This window comes from Narcine bancroftii, chromosome 6, assembly GCF_036971445.1.
Source record: "Narcine bancroftii isolate sNarBan1 chromosome 6, sNarBan1.hap1, whole genome shotgun sequence".
Classification (NCBI taxonomy): domain Eukaryota; kingdom Metazoa; phylum Chordata; class Chondrichthyes; order Torpediniformes; family Narcinidae; genus Narcine; species Narcine bancroftii.
In genome coordinates, this window is record NC_091474.1 from 10,454,902 (window position 1) to 10,460,901 (window position 6,000).

Sequence of the window (6,000 nt, forward strand, 5' to 3'; positions counted from 1 at the left end):
CAGGAGGCTAAATGACACCACCATTCCCAACCACTACCTGGTCCAAAATATACAAGACTTCATGGCCAACCTCAATGGGACCCACATTTTCTCCAAGGTCGACCTCATCAGGGGCTACCACCAAATACTGGTCCAACCAGATGATGTATCAAAAATGGCCATTATCACCCCTTTCGGCTTTTTCAAATTTCTACAATGCCCTTTGGCTTTAAAAATGCCACCAAAACATTCCAGCAACTAATGGACGCTGGAGAGCGTGACATGCCCTACCTCTTTATCTACCTGGACGGCATCTTGGTAGCAAGCGCTACACTGGAGGAACATGTTGCCCACCTCCACCAACTCTTTTCCCACCTGCGCCTCTTCGTCCTTGCCATCAATCCAGCTAAATGTGAATTTCGCATTTCCTGGGCCACAGCATAACCAAAGATGGTGCAGCGCCCTTCCTGGACAAAGTAGATGCCATTCACTGATTCCTACAGCCCACCACACTGAAAGGCCTACAGGAATTTGTAGGAATGGTAAATTTCAACAACCAGATGCTTATTCCCCAGGTTGCTGCTATTATGTGACCCTTCTTCGACCTCATCTCCGCCTCCATGAAAGAACTCCATTGGACCACCGATGCTACGGCGGCTTTCAAAAAGATGAAGGACACCCTCTACAGCTCAACCATGCTTGTGCACCCACAGATGGAGGCTCCAACCTCCCTTACAGTCGATGCGTCCACAGCAGCGATAGGAGCGGTCCATGAATGGAACATGGTACTTGCCTTTTTCAGTCGCCATTTGCGCCCACCAGAGCACAAATACAGCACCTTCGACCTAGAACTCCTGGCCCTGTACCTGCCCATACACCATTTCCACTATTTCCTCGAGGCCGAAACTTCATGGTCTTCACCGACCACAAGCCCCTGACTTTTGTCTTCACCAAAGTCTCAGACCCCTGGATAGCTCGTCAGCAGGGACACCTATCGAACATCTATGAATTCACCACTGATGTATGCCACCTTTCGGGCAAGGACATCTTTGTTGCGGACACCCTCTCCAGCCCAGCCATCTGCCCCATGTCGGAAGGTGTGGACTACTATGAGTTTGCCCATGCACAGGAGGCAGACCCGGACACAGCCTGTTACTACACAGCACTGACTGGCCTTCTGCTGGAAGATGTGCTCCTCAGCAATGGCAAGTCCGCTATCCTCTGCGACGTCTCCAACGATATTCCTCGGCCGGTGGTCCCAGCAAAATGGTGCTAGGAGGTGTTCCACCTAATACATGGTTTGTCTGACCCTTCCATCCGCACCACAGTCCACATGGTCTCAACTAGATTTGTCTGGCATGGCCATACAAATCTGTCACAGAGTGGGCACGGGCATGCCCCAACTACCAACTGGCAAAGGTCCAGACCCACACCCGCCTGCAAGTGCAGGACTTCAAGCCTACCACACGCTGTTTCCAACATATCCACATAGACATTGTTGAGCCCCTTCCCATCTCTAAAGGCCACCAGGTGGCCTAAGGCTGTTCCCCTCCCCGAAATAGCCACAGACACGTGCCAGGGCATTCCTCTGCTCCTGTATCGCCTATTTCGGTGTTCCTTCACTTATCACCACGGACTGGGGGCCCAATTCACACCGTCCCTGTAGAGTGACCTTGTCAAACACCTGAGCACTGATTTGCACCATACCACCACTTACCACCCCCAATCCAATGGTCTGGTTGAGAGGTTTCATCATTACCTCAAGGCTTCCCTCATGGTACGCCTTGACAGCCCTAACTGGGTGGATGAGCTTCCCTGAATCCTCCTCGGCATCTGCACGGCCCCCAAAGACAACCTGCAGGCCTCCACTGTTGAACTGCTCTATGGTGACACCCTCATGATTCCAGGTCAGTTCTTACATCCCTCCACACAACAGCCCTAAGACCCTGGCAGGGACCTACATCATCTTCGCCAGAAACTGGGTACCCTGACTCCACCAGCCGCGACCAGACACTGCAAACCCCTCATTACTTGTGCTTTTGTGTTTGTGCATAGAGGAGTCCACAGAACACCTCTCTAGCCCCCATATGAGGGATCCTACAAGGTGCTCCACCACACTACCTCCACTTTCACTTTGCAGGTCAGCAACAGAGAGGAGATCCTCATGGTGGACCGCCTGAAACTGGCACATCTGGACCAGACATAGCCAATCCCTGTGCAGCGGCCACCAAGCAGATACGGCGCTCCTACTCACCAAGTCACCACCACTGCTGGTTCTGGTGGGGCGGGGGGGGGGGGGGGGGGGTTTAAGTGGCAACGCACAAATCTGCCGTGACGAACTGGCCCCGCTTGTTCCGCGCAGTCGGTGGGGCAGTCACGGCAGAGGTAGCGATGCTTTTCCATCTCTTCCGCTCCACGACGGAAGTTGGCGTGCACGCTTGCATCAATGTGTCACAAGTGGCAAAGCATACGTGCGGTCTGACCGCACTATTGAAAAGCCAGTGCATATACTTTGAGGTTGCCAAGACAATCAAAATTTGAAATTTTACTAATGGAAGGTGGGAAGAAAAAAATTGTATCTGAAATATATTCGTTATTACAGAATAAAATGCCTAGGTTTGCATAAGTCCAGATTAAAGTGGGAAAAAGATTTGGAAATAACAATTGATCAGGAAGATTGGAGAAATTTATGTAAAGATAGTATGACTAAGATTATTAATGTGAGATATAGATTAGTTCATTATAATTTTATACATCAGTTATATTTAACTCCTGAAAAATTAAAGAGATATAATTTAATTCCTTCACATTTATGTTTCAGGTGTCATAAAGAAGTAGGTTCTTCAACCTGACTGTTCATTCCATCTATGGATGCTGCATAACCTGTTGAATTCCTCCAGGTTTGTTTTTTTTTTTAAAAAGGAAATGGATTTTGTACAACTATTTTCTTTCAAAACCGTTATTTTTAATCAATTTTGCTTTGGGAGCACTAACCATTCTAATGATTCAGCTTTGATACATGCAATTGTTTTGAGATTAATAATTGCAATAATATTAAGGGTTAAGAGCATGTGAAATCTATGAATTAATTGACATTAAACATTGACTAAATTATAGACTTGTAAATTCATTACTTTTAACAAGAATGATTTCTTGGAGGTAAAGGTTTGTGGAAATGCAATATTGCAGATAATGCTTAAAATTACTTATAGATAAATATATGGGCCAAGAATTTCCTGATAACTTGTCATACCTTGTAAAAACTAAAAAGAAGAAATGTAGTTTATTCTATTTCCTATTTTCTGGATTTGTACCATGTTGCTGTTACTTTAATAGAAATAGTGAGATCTGAAAATAACAACCCAAATTTTATTTCAAAAATGGCATTTTTTTCCACATGAAACTGCTATAAGTTATCTTTTCCTGATGGTAGGTTAATGGGAATGTCACTAGCTAAGTAAATGACACAGTAGTATTCTGTCATTTTATTGAATTCATTTAAAATGTAGCTTGTGACAGGTTTCAAAAGATACAAAAATGTCAGTGCAAAATTGTTTGGGAAAGTAAAGAGGTTGTTAGCTGATTGAAACAATCAAGGTTTTCCTTTGTCTGATTTTTCTGTTTCTATTTTCTTCTTTTCCCAGTGAACCAGCTAAAAGGGTATTTTGTCTGAAACAATTTCCATAAACGTTGCCTGCAAAGTCTTATGAAGCTAAAATTGAAGCAGATTTGTAAATACACTCAGAAATACTTAAAAAAAAATCACTTGCAAGTATGAAGTTCAGAGCACTTTGATGAAGGGCTCAAGCCCGAAACTTCAGTTATGTGGCCTTTGCCACATAAAGGACATTGTTTGACCTGCTGAACTTCTCCACCATTTTGTGTTTTAACTTCAACCATGGTGTCTACAGAATTTTGTGATTTACTTCAGAGCAGCATGGGGACATTTTTCAAACAATGGCATGTAGTGTTCCCCTTATTCAAGGAAGCACACTTGAAAAACTAATTTATAACAGGCCATACACAAAATGAGATTTCTCTAATTTTTGTTATAAATACAGAAGGGTAAGCTGCTATTTTTATTTTTTTTAAACATTTTATAAGAAGGCTAAAATGAAGGATAATTGAAAACTTTACCCTGGTGGTGATTTTTCTTGTTCTGCATTATAATTAGTGAATAAATGTATGTGTAGAGAATGTAGATCTGCAAACCTTTTGAAAATGCCCATTCCAGGCAACATTCTGATGAATTCTTGTGCATCCTTTCTAATGAAACCAATCTTTCCTGTAATTTAATGACCAGACTGTACACAATACATCAAGTACATACTGAACCAATGTTTTGTGTAGCTGTAATGTTGCAGCATTTAAACTCAATGCTTCAGCCTATGAAGCCAAGCATCTCAAATGTTTTCTTCACTACTTGATCCACTTGTGTCACACCAGTCATTTCCCATGTAAGCTAGGCACAATAACATCAATTCAAATTTTCTCTTTTCATAATATGCTTCCTCGTCTGCCGAGCATTTCAAGGATTCACTCAAATTTCAGATTGCCAGCAACTGCGGGGTTCTGCACATCAATGTTCCAGCATGTATTTTTTCCTCTCCCGTGTGCTCATTCATGCTCATTGCTATATGCCCCTCCAGACAGATTGGCTTTTGAATACTATGTATCTACGTCCATCTTCTGAAAAGCAACAGAAGCAACTGTGTCACCCAGATACCATTGACCTCCTCCCTATCAAAGATGTTTCTCTCATCTCTCTTGGCAACTTTAAACACACTTGTTTTCTTACAAAAGCAATTGATGAAGTACTATAAAAAGACTTAAAAGGAAAATTGGAATAGTTACTTTTAAATGGATAGTCATAAACAAAATATCATTGTGGAACAAGGGATAGCCAACTATGTTTTAGCTACATGAAGGGTCAGTATTGGTCTTATTCTCACTTTCATTTTCGTAAGTGATCGAAACTTGAAGTTTTCAAGTTACATGCAAGCAAAATAGAAGTAAATATTAGGAAGAAACTTCCAGGCAAAATTGACTGGTTATATGAGCAAATATGTGATAAATATAATTGAATGGAAGTGGTGGCGCATAATTAACATAGGGATTAGCGCAACGCTATTACAATGCCCGTGACCTGGCTTCAAATCCAGTGGTGTCTTTAAGGAGTATGTACATTCTCCCGGGTCTGCATGGGTTTTCCCCATGTGGGCCAGTTTCCTCCCATCCTCCAAAACATAGAGGTTTCAGGTTAATTTGGATGTACATGGTCGGCATGGGTTTAAGTCCCTTGAATCGGGTTCAACCATGTTGTAAATTTTAAAAAAAATAATGGATCCTGATGCTATCATATTGAGGGTTATATGAGCAGAAAGATGTCCACGTACTTGTTCAAACACCTTTGAAGCTGGTGGAGCAATATGGCACACTGATTAAGAAAACTGCCAGGATACAGGGCCTTAACATTGGGACAGCACAAAAGGAGGAGCGGTGCTTACAAATCTCCATTTAAGCCAAGTCTGGAGTAAAGGAAAGGATGTTCTGATCTTACAGAAGCTGCAGGGAAGGTTTAATAGGATTATACGAGAATGGAGAATAAGTTGTGTGGAGATATTGGATAATCTAGTATCGTTTTCTTAGGAGCTGATAAAGGTCAAGGGGATTCCTAACAGTTATTAAAATTAATGAGGATTTTGATGAAGTAAGTATGGTTTAAAAAAAATTATTACCTCTGGCAAGTAATGCACTAATTAAAGTCACAAATTTTACATAGTTGAAAAGCCCAGAGGGAAAATGAGCAAATATACTTGAAAGGTTGTAAAAATACTGTTGTCTCAATCTTCACATCATCTTTCTAAGAGCATATGAACTTACATCAATATTCTGTGGTATTTGGGTTAGGAAGGGGTGTGGAACCAAATTGCTTAACACCTTCAAAGATCCAGATCTGAAAGGTCTCATCCTTTCTCCAACCAAATAAAAATGCAGTCAGTCATTTGACCAACACCACAG